This window comes from Aythya ferina (assembly GCF_964211825.1).
Source record: "Aythya ferina genome assembly, chromosome: 2".
NCBI lineage: Eukaryota > Metazoa > Chordata > Aves > Anseriformes > Anatidae > Aythya > Aythya ferina.
In genome coordinates this window covers 33,636,593-33,650,368 of record NC_140297.1, presented here as the reverse complement: position 1 = coordinate 33,650,368, position 13,776 = coordinate 33,636,593, and the positions used below count along the sequence as shown (strand labels likewise).

General features: G+C 36.0%; 1 protein-coding gene across 1 annotated transcript in view; it reads right to left on the bottom strand.

Moving 5' to 3' along the window:
* The window catches only part of LOC311430887 (dynein axonemal heavy chain 11-like), a 49,842-nt gene that overhangs the window by 12,081 nt on the left and 23,985 nt on the right, over positions 1–13,776 (bottom strand). Inside the window, exon 8 of the mRNA XM_084507821.1 lies at positions 1,437–1,630. The gene's annotated coding sequence lies outside the window, so the exon portion shown is untranslated. The remainder of the gene's footprint in view (positions 1–1,436; positions 1,631–13,776) is intronic.

The following is a 13,776-nucleotide window of genomic DNA, read 5'->3' as shown; positions in this document are numbered from 1 at the left end:
GGGGGAAAAAAAACCACAACTTTACAGGATTTAATTTCACATTTACTCTTCAGGGACTGCCAAACTGTAAAGCTAATACACCATGCCACTTTGTTTGCCAAACTGGGATACTACCCTTGGTCACTAGACTTCAGAGAAGAAGATAATGGCTTACCAACATTTTCAAGCAAAACTGGTGATACCTGAGAAGGCTTATGTCTGAAATGCTGATGATTATCACATCAACCTCTAAATCGGCAGAACAAGATCTACAGTCCCTATGAAAGATCCATACGATTATCTTTGTAATTTAATCTCTTTCTTAATCCTCTTGGATAGAAACTACTATAATAGACTGCTTTGTCAAAAGCACCTTCTCTTATATAGTTCCTGCCTGAATAAGTGCAAAGTGAAAACAACAATGACATTGAAATTCTAGTCCAACTTAATAAGAAAAGCTTCCATGTTAAATGATTTGTCACTACAAATAATAGAAAATGCTTTAATAAAACTAAGCTCTGCCAGCATGGGCCTCTCTCTCTTTCTGGAAATCATTGAAAATATATATAACAAGAAAGACTGAATATGTTGAAGAAGGTTTATAAATAATGACAAGGAGCAACAATGATGTCTGTGACTCACTGATTCAACAAAATCTTCACTTCATCTCCTGAAAATAGGCTGTTTTTCTTCAGCACAGGAAAACAAAGCAAATGTACTTTTGAACTTTTCAGAAACAGAAACTGCTATTTTGAGCCATAGTGACATTAAGATATTACCCAACATGAGAAAAAGTACATTAAATAAAGATAAGGTAAGAATGCATACGAAAAAATCTACAGGTAAAAAAAAAAATAAAAAATCACACTTAGAAGTTTGGGTTGGATTAGATCTAAAACATACAAGGCCAGGCAATTTAAAGCCTGACATACAGTGGTATCATTAAATATCTGTATGTTTAAGGTATTTTCTTACTTGTTCTTATTTTGAATTAATCTAATTTTAAAAGCATTTTCCCTTTCTTGGACATAAAAGATAAATATTACTTTTCTTATAAAGGCCAATTACTTCATTAACTAATAAAGCAGACTACAGAATTATCGATTATATTTTCAGACTCGGGAGAGTAAGTGTTGTTCATCTGTGCAGTACAAAAAAGGATGAATCTCTGCTTAAACAAACAAAACAGAGCTTAGCTTAACCACAGAGCCACAATCTACTTTTCCATAGCAGCACCAATATATTATGTTTAGCAGAACTATTGCTGCATGATATCCTCCCATAACCCTTGCATTAGGAGTGTTATGAATCAGCACTGCAACCACCTCTAAAGAGCAGATGCAACAATTTCATGCAAACATTATCATCATTATCATTATTAATTATCATTAGAATCAGATAAGAATCATCATTAATTACTTGCTCCCCATAGGAAATTTTATAGATACACTACTTACACATGCTGCATGGTACCCTCAAATAAGTCTAGGTTAATCAAAGCATGCATTTCATTGTAGCTTTCTAGGAACTCCTTAAGTACATTCCTTAGTACTTCTCATCCCTTCATTGGTTTGTAGCAAGAGGCTGCTCTGCTGTTTGCAAAATGGCAATAGATGGGCAGAAATTGCAGCAGCACTTGGTCTTCCATGTTCTACCACAAAGTGAGAGAAAAAAAAAAATTAAAAATTGCCCCAAACATAGCACAAAAATATTTTCTGAAAGAGTAGTCCGTCATTGTAGTGATCAACATGCCCATGCGCTAGCAGTGCATTCACACAGTGCCTCCAAACAGCCAGGCTTCAAGCAACTGTTAGCGAAGCTGTCTATGCCTTTAACTGTTCATGTCAAAACTATTTAAAACTAAGGAAAAATAATTTGTTTGTGACAGGAAGTCACTGCTCACTCTATGTCCACAGACTACCAAATATTTAAAATTTTCTATTTTGATGTCATTTATACATGTATACTTATTCTCTCTCTTTCACTACTTTTTCACTCGCAAATGGAAAATAGAAAGGAAGAAAAAAAAAGTAAACAAAGCTGATGTTTTTCAGTTTCCATTTGTATTGAATAAATTCAAATATTGCCCCCCCCCCTTATTCCAAACTGTCAAGAAAACTTTTTTTTTTTTTTTTTTTTAAATACGTGAATTCAATATGTTTATTTTAGTTCATGTTTTTGCTGCTTTGTCTGGTGTAAAAACGAGCATGCTTTCAAGTGAAAAGTTTTTGAAGGGCATGTAGAAACAGTAACATGGTCCTTACTTGGTATTGGCACCAACATGCACTAATTCCAGAAGAAACTATATATGCCATAACTATTAAATAACACATGACACTATTTTGTCTTCCTTCTGCCATGTCTGATAAAATGAACAATACTGAGAAGTACTATATTTCATTATGTATGACAAGTTACGGAAAAAAAGGCATACGTTACAAGGCTTAACTGAGAATATCGAGGCAAAGAAACATACTTGTATCCCAACTTATATCTGCACATACTTGTATCCCAACTTATATCTGCACTCTGAAAACCAGGTAGTTGTATTATGCCTCATCATATGGAGCAGAAATACCAAAATGAAACCTGTATACCTATTTTATGTATGTTTTGAAATTTACGGTGCACTCTCTCTTATAGTTTAATTCTAAAAACAGATCTTTTTTTGGACTACCAACAATGCTCACAGTTCAAAAAGCACACACATTTTACTGACATACATTCTACTGCACAAAGAAGAATGTAGTTTAAAATTAATTGAAAAATAACTTGATTTCTTTTATATACATATGTATACATGTATACATATACACACGCATGCAGTTAACACTCAGGTTAAACTATTCAAGGAAGGAAAAATAAAACAGAAGGAACAATTAGGAAAAACAGAAGTATATTCTTGTAGTTGGAAGTACAGAATTTGGAAACTGAGAAAACAAAGACTACAATTTGTTTCTCCACACACAATGAAGGACATGAAGAATCATGTCCATAGACATGTTGCTACATTCCCATCCTAGCAAAGGCTCAGGTGTTTGTTTTAAGTTACTAACAACACTGCAACAGAGGTATTTGACATTACAGTCAAGGCAAGAAAGTACCACCTCTGCAAAGACTAAAACCAGTCTTCTCAAGGGGAAATCTTCCTTGGTTTCTTCTTATCTCTTTCTCTGACACCTGCTTTTCCTTGGTAAAGAAGATGCTTACAGTGGGGGCTGAGAATGAGAAGATAGCATGCTACTGCTACTTACAGTTTCAGTAAATAAGAGCTTTCTCTACCCAGTTTTCGATTCATTAGCATTAGGCAAAATATTTTCAAGCTACTCACACATACCTCAAAATGCCTGTGCATAGCATCCATTGTCATTTTATGAAGGAAATTATAGTCTTTCTTTTCCACCAGTTTAGATATCAGTCAGATTCTTTCCTTAAATACATTAACCCTACTGATTAGATATCTAGCGCATGTTATGCTTGAAACTATACAGCCTTTAACGTGAACCAGAACATCTCTGTAATTTAGCAAGTTCTTCAGCCAGATGAGTCTGCAAAAGTATAACTAAAACAAATGCCTGCTCTTCATGGGCTGGCACATCAGGTCAGTCATGGTCTGACAACCTGCTGCAGCACAGGACACATACTGCCAGGATCTTATGGATCTTATGTGTTCACTAGCCCCATTTTGCAATACCAAGTCCCCCACCCCTGAACAAACAAACAAACAAAACACAGTTCATGGTGAACAAATTAGGACATTCAAAAACATTAAACTGTTATCCAGAATTCTTTCCTTAATAAATCCCATGTTAGTATGGTTGCAGATATGATGGAGATGCCCTAGCCCCTCATGCAAACTGAAAATGTGTTCTACAGGGCAATGTTATCAGGAGACTTGACAAATCCATGCCTCCTTGTTCACTCTGTCCACGGGATGTGCAGGCAAGAAAACTATTCTGGGGGAGGCTAGTGTCCAGAAAGTTGCTCTTCCCTTGGAACAGAAATTGACCTTCTGTTGTCAAAATAATAAGTAAGCATGATGAAATTTGCAAACCATTACTCTATTTTCATTAAATATCTTTTCTATCTTAGCTTTCTATATACCTGAGCATAATCACCTCAGGGCATGGACTATTGTACAAAGAGCATCCATTCTGCAAATTGGTCCACAGTGATTTATCTCATTAAATAATAAAGAACAGCAATGAAAGAATGTCTTCGGGTAAAAATATAACCCATGATATAGACCTGTAGGACATTGGAGAGGTCTGTAAGGCTAAAGATACAGGGAAATTTAATAGCAGTTGGTGAGAAGTTTTGAACCACTGTCTTTTGAAGCCATGTGGCTGCTTGTGTGATGGCTGGAATATTCTTCAGTACTGATGGACTGAAAGCATGCTGCTGAAAGTGGAAACAAACTAGCTTGCTGTAGATGGTAGTCAGAGAATCCGAGGAAAGGAAGTTCAAAGTAAATACTGCAAAATGTCATTGAAAATGAAAAGGGAAAAAAAAAAGAGAGAAAGATTCCTTATCACAAGACAGCAGATAAGAGTCAATGGAGTGTTAAATTATAATACAGCCTGGTGAAAACACAGTCACTTGTGTGTCACAGGAAATACTTCATTTCTAGCCTCATCCTTGGTGCAGTTCCACAGCAGTTGCATGTCTGGCTCAGAGCCCCAGGGGCAGGTGAATTTCATGAGACTGCAATTGCTATAAAATTCAGTGGATTCTCAGTATTATGATGCACATGGCTTCTCTCTCTCTGTTTAGCTATAGGAAGAGCAGGATTTGAAACCTGTGCTAAGCTGCAGATATGTTTTCTCCTATCCCCATTAGTTTCCTACCTATTACAGTGGGTACCTACCTATTACATAGGGTAAATGATAATTATCTCATGTATTAAATCACAGAATCACAGAATTTTCTAGGTTGGAAGAGACCTCAAGGTCATCGAGTCCAACCTCCAACCTAACGCTAACAGCCCTCCACTAAACCATATCCCTAAGCTCTACATCTAAGCGTCTTTTGAAGACTTCCAGGGATGGTGACTCCACCACTTCCCTGGGCAGCCTGTTCCAATGCCTCACAACCCTTTCAGTGAAGAAGTTCTTCCTAACATCTAACCTAAAACTCCCCTGGCTCAACTTAAGCCCATTCCCCCTCGTCCTGTCACCAGGCACGTGGGAGAACAGGCCAACCCCCACCTCGCTACAGCCTCCCTTGAGGTACCCATAGAGAGCGATAAGGTCACCCCTGAGCCTCCTCTTCTCCAGGCTGAACAAGCCCAGCTCCCTCAGCCGCTCCTCGTAGGACTTGTTCTCCAGGCCCCTCACCAGCTTCGTCGCCCTTCTCTACACCTGCTCAAGCACCTCGAAGTCCTTCTTGTAGTGAGGGGCCCAAAACTGAACACAGTACTCGAGGTGCGGCCTCACCAGAGCCGAGTACAGGGGGACGATCACCTCCCTAGCCCTGCTGGTCACGCTGTTCCTGATACAAGCCAGGATGCCGTTGGCCTTCTTGGCCACCTGAGCACACTGCTGGCTCATATTCAGCCGACTATCCACCATCACTCCCAGGTCCTTCTCTGCCTGGCAGCTTTCCAACCATTCCTCTCCCAGCCTGTAGCTCTGCTTGGGGTTATTGCGCCCCAGGTGCAGGACCCGGCACTTGGCCTTGTTAAACTTCATGCAGTTGACCTCAGCCCATTGGTGCAGCCTATCCAGATCCTCCTGCAGAGCTTTCCTACCCTCAAGCAGATCGACACATGCACCTAACTTGGTGTCATCTGCGAACTTACTGAGGGTGCACTCGATGCCCTCGTCCAGATCATCGATGAAGATATTAAAGAGGACCGGCCCCAGCACAGAACTGTTATGACACTTAAAATCATACCTGGAGCTTAGGGTGGATTGTGAAGCTTCCAGTGGATTCATACAGGCAATATATTGACAATTATAAACTTCTTTAATAGTTAGCTTCTGCCTATCATACCTGTAGCTTGATTAATGCTAGTGACAAAATACCGTACATTTTTCAGGCACTTACCCTCAAGTAGAAGAACCAACATTACTGCCCTATGGGAAACTCTGGAATAAAAATGGCCATGGAAGTATCAAATTAGGATTCTCATTTAAAAACAAAACAAAACATGCAACTCCCTCATCCCCCGGCCCTCCCAATTGCTAATGCAAAATATAGAAGTTCAAATCAGTTTGAGAGTGCAGCCATGGTAGATAACAACAGATAAAATTAACAGATTTCACTATGAAAAAAAAACGTCAAATAGCAAAGATCATCTTCATATGCATGAAGAAAGTCTCTTAGAGCTGTGTAAAACAACTGGAACCAAGCACATTTCAGAGAAACGATTATATAGTAAAAAGGGTAGCTTATAAGATCATTCCTGTTCTGCTGTATAATATAATAAATACTATTTCTGGCTCTCCATATGATACTGCATAGATCTAGGTAAATTTTAAAAATAAAAGTTGCCTCCTTTTAAAATGGATTTTCAGTATCAGGCAATTTTGAGTTCCAATTGCCCAAACCTGTTGACAGCCTTGTTTCTTTAGAAATCAGCATACAACTGAAGGAGGCCAAGCAGCTCAAACAAAAACAAGCAAGCAAACAAACAAACAAAAAAAAACCCACCAAAACCCTTCAGTAAGAGGAAAATCTATAAATAATGCAGGCACTCCCTACTAAATCAATAAATCCTTCCCACAATTCCATACTTAAATGCATCTCTTTCTCAAATAATTGCATTTTTTCTTCCTGTATGTGTACAAAAAACCTCAAATTCTGCTCTACTTTAGAATTGTCAAGTGGTTATGTCTAAAATTCCTAAGTGACGAGGTCAACTCTTCCTCTAATTTGAATTGCTTTATAAAATATAGGTTTTTAGTTTTGTGTTAAGTTTTGTTGCAGAAGGAAAACTCTAAACAGAGAAGCATGAATTAACAGAAAACCAGTGATAACTGTTAAGAATGAAAGTTTGAAATTTTTGTGAGAAAAGAAAAAGATTACAGGCTCTAATAGTGTATAACTGGGAAGAAAACAGAAGGGCACTACAACACATTAGCTTTGCACAGCACTAAATTAGATGCAATTCATATCACAAGCTGGAGATGCTTTAGGTTTGAGCAGTCGCTTCTTCTTTTCTCTTTATGACTTGTTCCGTAACAAAATATTCAGCTGAAACTTGTTATTGTTCTTCCACAAGATGAAATATTGCCTAATTAAATGCTTATACAATTCTATTGAATATACATTAAAAGAGCAAGAACAGTACAGAAGTTATTGGTCAAGTTGGTCACTAACCGAGTGAGATTTTTAGTGCATGTGACAGCAAAAAACAAAACAAGAAAAAAAAAATTAAGGATGGTGTATGTGTGTGTGTGAGACCAACCTGAACACGTCAAAGAACAACATTGAAAAGATACACTCAGCCTCCTAATACTGAAGTATCATTGTTTGTAAGCATATAGCCTGCCCCTCTGTCCACCTCCTTTTGACAATACACTGACATGTCTGTATGATTATTTTTTTAAATTATTATTATTGTTGATCACTTCTCTCCTTTACTCGACAGATAACATGTTATTTACAGGTGGTGTGAAGAAAACACAGGACATAAGTAACATGCTTGTACAGTAACAAGAAGAAACCAATTATATTTATAACAGCAACTGTAAGTATTTATGTAAGACATGGATCCTGTATCAGAACAAAATAAAACATTAATTGGTTGATTTAAAATTGAAAATTACCTCTTTTCACAGTATCTGGTAACAGGATACTAATATATTAATATATTTTTATTTCCACATTTTTTTGTTTTGTTTTGTTAGTTGTTAGTTTACTTTTTTTTTTTTTTTTTTTTTGATAGTGGGGGGAGTTGCCTTAATTGTCCAAATCAACTTCAGTGTGGTTTTTTGTGTATGTTTTTCTTCTCATTACAGAGAAAGAGCATTTGTTCATTTGAACCAGTACTGTAAATTTTCTGCAGGTTTTGCCTGCAGGGTGATGAAGAGATAGGTAGTATAAGTCGAACATTTGTCAAGCTGCAGTTTAGGGCATCAGCTTCTATACCTCAAAGATGTGTGTTCTCATCACATACATCCATGGGATGCTCCACCAAGAGCAGCTGAAGAATACTTTCCTTTTCCAAGACCAAGACTCTACAACCTCTCCACTTTCTGCTTCTCTTTTCTAAAACCGCTTAAAACTCCAGGGAGAGTATGCTTTTTGTTGTTTTTTTTTGAAGTAATTCTTGAAGTTTTTCATTTCTATGTGTTTTAGGGAGCCTATCATGGACCACAATATTGAAAGTTGTCCTATAATTTTTGCAAGAAGTAAATGTTCTACAGTGTTCATAATCTCTATGCTGAATCAATACATGAGGTATAAACCATATCTATCCACTTTAGGCATATTCAAATCATTCATAAAATAGATACATTTATTTCTTATTGGGCCATAGTTACAAACATATTTTTCCTCCATTTGTTTTTTCAAGCACCTCTGAAAGATCACTCAGCATACATACTCAGCATACATAAAAATGATTACCATGCTAAGCAATGCTGAAACTAAACAAACCAAGAAATCAAAATCATGCTGGCTAGGATTTATGAAATATTTCCACAACCTATGAGGGTTTTCAAACTATTAAAGTCCTTAGGAATCAATGAAATTCACAAAATTCCTTTAAAAAATGTCAGATTGTTCTTCTGAATTCCAGAAAATTGTTGTTTGATTTAGTTAGTGCATCCTTTGGAACTGAGATGCTTTTGCATGTAAAATCCCCAGGTATTTGACATTCAGCAATTTTACCACTGAAGTAGTATATTTTCTTCTTCTCCTGAGAAGGATTAACAAGAATTTTGATACATCTAAAGGTATAAAAATACAAATTATAACTATCATTTAATCACTAAGGAATAAAGCTGATTATACAAAATTTCAGCCTGTTCCCCAGAGGTGCTTAAATAAGGTTGAATGCAGACCATCAGATAAACTTACTATAACAGTAAGCAAATTAATTCAAATAATTTCATGTATTCATTACATCTGTAAAATCCTATGACATAAATTTGAGGCATATACAATTTTTATCCAACTGCATGTCTTTCCTTACAAATATGAGGAAGAATAACTAGAGAAAGCTGATATCTTGAAAATATAAGATAAAACTTTTGTTATTAGGCATTATTAAAACATTGAATCTTAGTATGATGTGATCCTCATTTTTTGTCACTTAGTGAAGTATTCCACAGGATTCAACCTTTATATAAATTTGACTTCCAACCACACAAGCAAATCTTGTTTTTATTTTGTGCATGGAAATAAGATCCTGCAGAAATCACTAGGAATTTTTTAGAACAGGGATGGGCTCAAAACATCTCATCTCCTTTCCTATGTCATTAATTTTTGCTGTTTAAATGATCATATAAATGTTCTGCAGAAAATGAAACCACAGGCTTAAGTGGACTTCAAAGTAAACTTCTCAGCATATTCTAGTGAAAAAGGCTAACGTATTTGGTTAGCAGCCTAATTTTGGAACCATTCTTGGTTTCATTCATAGCAGGGATTTTAAGCAAGGGTGTTTATGAAACTTTAAGAAAAAGGATTATTTCCATGTATACTAAGTAGAATAGATTATATGTTCAGTCATTCAGTATATCCTAACTTTGTGGACAACAGACTTCCCCCTCCTCTTATTTTTTTTTTATTATTAATATTTTTTTTATTTTTTAAACACGTTATAGTAGGTTATATGTTAAAATCTTTTTGGCTATATAGGAAAAGTGAAAATTAAACACATATTTTTAAGCTTGTCTTGATGATTATCTTAACAACAGGGCAACACAATCAAGAGATCTTGTAGGAAATGAAAGCAGCAGTTGTGTAGTGACACATAAATGCTCTATGTCAGAACTACTGTAGTTCTGACTTGTCACAGACTTTTTCATTTCATGTCAAAGCAGTATGAAAAAACATCACTGCAAACATCTTCCATTAGAATAAAAGGGACATTGTGTTGTCATCTCAGATTCTTTAAACAGTGAAATAAATCCTTTGCATACTTCAACCGTGAGTTTGGCATGCCACTTCAAGAAAGGTAGCAAATGCTCTCAAATACATTTCTGTCTAGCCACAGTTGGCTAAAAGAATTGTTACTGACTATGGAGAACAAAAGCAAGCACATGAAGAGTGAAGGCGCACTGGCAGACAAGACAAAAATGAAGAACCTTAGTGTATTTGCAGCTGGATGATAAAATTTGGGAAAAAAAAGATCTGTCTGTCTGTACTTATCCTAATTTTCTACCACAAAAGGGGAAAACATGCAGAAACTATCTGTATATGAAAGGTCTAAAGTATCTTAATTGCCTTAATATCTTAGGAAAAAGAAGACTATTTTCTTCATTTAGAAGAGGTACATATATACCTGTACTTTTAAACCCATAATTAGGAACACTTCTTAATCCTTAAACTTACTCAAATTTTAAAGTGTCCACAATTGTCACCTATTGATCCGATTATATTTTTTCAAATACTGTATTATTACGGTACAATAAGGAAATATATTTCACTAAACCCCATTGTACTTAAATGTTTATGCAAATTTCCCTGTGGTACTGTTCCAGACTTTAGTACTACTAATGATCCCAAACTTAATGTGCCAATATTATCTTGCATCAGAAACTGCCATCAAATAACATTTTGAAATTTTCTGATTTTCTAGAGGGAGAGTGGATGAGTCATATGCCTTGGGGAATGCTAAATAAAACCCAGCACTTCATGCTAATCTCACCCACTCTAGCAGATAGCTCAAAAGAAGTTAAGCAGATAGAGATAAGATGGGAGCTGGCAGAAAATACCACAAATTAAAAGTGATATGATATGTAAGAAAAATCTTTTAACCTCTAAACTCTGGAAGGAACATGACAATGTGAGGAATAGCTGTACTTCAACAAGTTCAGCTTTTAAGCTCTTCTTTTTGAGCTGAGACTTAATTGCTCATTTGTGTAATTTGATGTGGATGCCTCTTCCCATTTAAACAACAACCACCTGATTGTTCCAAACAATTTCTTGGAGAGGTAGCCAAAAATAGGCATGCATCAAAATATATCACTTGAATTCATTGTATGGGAAGAAGCACTGGTATCCACAAACACTAGAATAACATAAGAGGCAGTCATTCTGAGTGATACATGACAGAACAAAATTATATTGTTACAGCTCACCAGAAAGATGTTGTAAACACAATGGGAAGCAAACACAATATATTTGGTATGCACTGTTATGCAGTTCTTCACCCACAGCTAGGAACTTGCACAGACTTGCACAGAAGAGCACTTAACAAGAGGGACTTGGCTGAAGAACAGTGGAGAGAAGGAAAAGCTGCAAATAGAGTCCATTTCTTTGTTAATCTGTTAAAAGGAGCAGCAGATGTTTTACAGTATAAACTTAAAATCTGAAGGAATAATACTAACATTTCATAGCAAATCCTTAAACCTTTGTAAACTCACAAGTTTTAGACCATAGTATAGTTAGTGGGTGCTGCTATACACTTGCATAGAAAGCCCCTGTGATGCTGCATTCACCTATTTCATTTATTTAAGAAATTTCCTGTTCAAAGAATGTATAACCCCTTTGGCATCAGTTGCCTAGAAGCCTTTTTTTTTTTTTTTTTTTTAAATCAGCTTCCTTTTGCAATGGGAAGTGTTATGCCCTTGTGCTCCAGTGCCTTGGCCATGGTTGCTGCTGGAATGGCAATCATTAGCTAAATGATCCTTACCAAAACAGGAATATCTGAAAACTTTCTAAGGCTGTTTCTACATTAAAGAACTTTTGACAGTTTATATTCATTTATGATCCCTCTCTGAGGCACATCAGATTTCTTCAAATCTCTCCATTTCAAGGGTAGAAATGTTATTAAGTTGCTTTACTGTAGGATTCCAATTTAGTATGAACTTGGAAACACTTCAAAAAATGAACTAAGTTACTAAGTAAACTGAAAGTGGTATTTGCTTATCCAACCTGAATAAAGAAGTAATCAACAGAAGGCAGGAATGAAAACGCAGGGTAAAAAGTTATTCAGTAGAGATTTGTGGATTTAAGACTTTTTAAGCCTAGTGACAATCTGATTCACTAGCAGCAATGCAAGAAAGAGACATGGGCTGAGGAATTCTCAACTGGGAGTACAGGTAGGAAGGCCATAGCAATTAAATTCTTTGCTGCCCTCTGAAATCCACCATCCTGAAAAACAGTTGTATTCAATAATAACAACTCTACAAAATTTTTCACCTTTGAAGGAAGTAGGATTCTGCTGACTGTGTATAGCAGTTGAAAGGAATGTTAGCCTTGCTGCTCTCTCCAAAGACTATCACCTACAAAGAGTTTGTCCTACTCCAGGATTTCCAACAAGCCAGACTGGTTTGCCTGTTAAAAGTAAATCAATAAAGTATTTGAGAGGTGCCACCTCGGATGTGAGAACAAAAATTAACTGAAATTGAAAAGGAAAAAACAAAAACAAAACAAACAAACAAACAAAAACACTTGTACAATGCAGTTTAGTTTTAAAAGCAAACTTTGGTTTCTGTTTTTCTCCATATACATGTATGCCCAAGACTGAACTCTAGAAGCAATGAAATGGGATACACTGTTCTTTCATTTGAAAACATAATTGCTGGAACAGAATGTTCTACTGGATTATTTCTTCTGTTCATAGTATTTCTACTCGAAAATTTGTACTCTTTTTTTCTTTTTGTAGTAGGAAAATTTTGAAATCAGGTTTTCACTGAAATGTGTCAACTCCTTCTCAGCTTTTACAGAGTGCTGGTGTCTCAAAAACTGCTAAAAGAAACAAAACGTTGTTGCAACAGGCATTTTGTTTAATTTTTCAATTAATATTTCATTTACCTTTAGGTCTGGCATTCAGCATACCTCAAACTGTTTCAGCAAGTAGTTTAACTTTACTCACTTTGAGCACCTAAAACTTTCACTATCTGATACAGCTTTCTTTTCCAAGCCTTATATTTTCCTACCAACTATTATACTACAAAAAAAAAAAAAAAAAAAAAAAAAAAAATTCAGGATAGCTGATAATGGATAACATCTTCTGATCAGTAGCTCTATGTTTCTATGCCCATCAACTTTCAATCCCCCCAAAGAAAATTCCTACTTATCTAAGCATTTAAAAAGACCTAAAAATTAATGTAGTCAAAGCACTGTAAAGCATTTGAGAATACTGTACGTGAATCATACTGTATGTGAATCATACCGAAAAAAAAGAGCAAAACTAACTAAATGCCCCATGAGGCAATTTAAAGTTTACTAGTTCATGCTTTCTAATTCTCCACTCACAAGCATATGCCATACTTCAGTACTGAGTCTCTAAGCTTCACTTCACATACCTACCAGATTTATAATAATTTTAAACCTTTATTTATTGTTATTATTTATTTTATACTGCATAGGGCCACATGCTTAATGGATGTTTCAGAAACACTGTTCCTTAAAAAATAAATAGCTTTAATCCTAGTGCCTGCCTTTACCATCATATTTTCAGGAATAGGAGTAACAGTTTGTTTTGAGTTTGTTTTGAGTTGTTCCAAGTAGGGAGGCACGTAATCCTGCTGTATTTCTGAGAGCTACTTTGACAGCTGAGTATACTGGCATATGGTTATACCCATTTTCCTTGACTACATCCTTTATTCTAGAGAGGGCAGGGAGAAGGAACCAGATGATGGTTTTCTCCTGCTTTCAGAGGGCCAGACAACAAAAAGC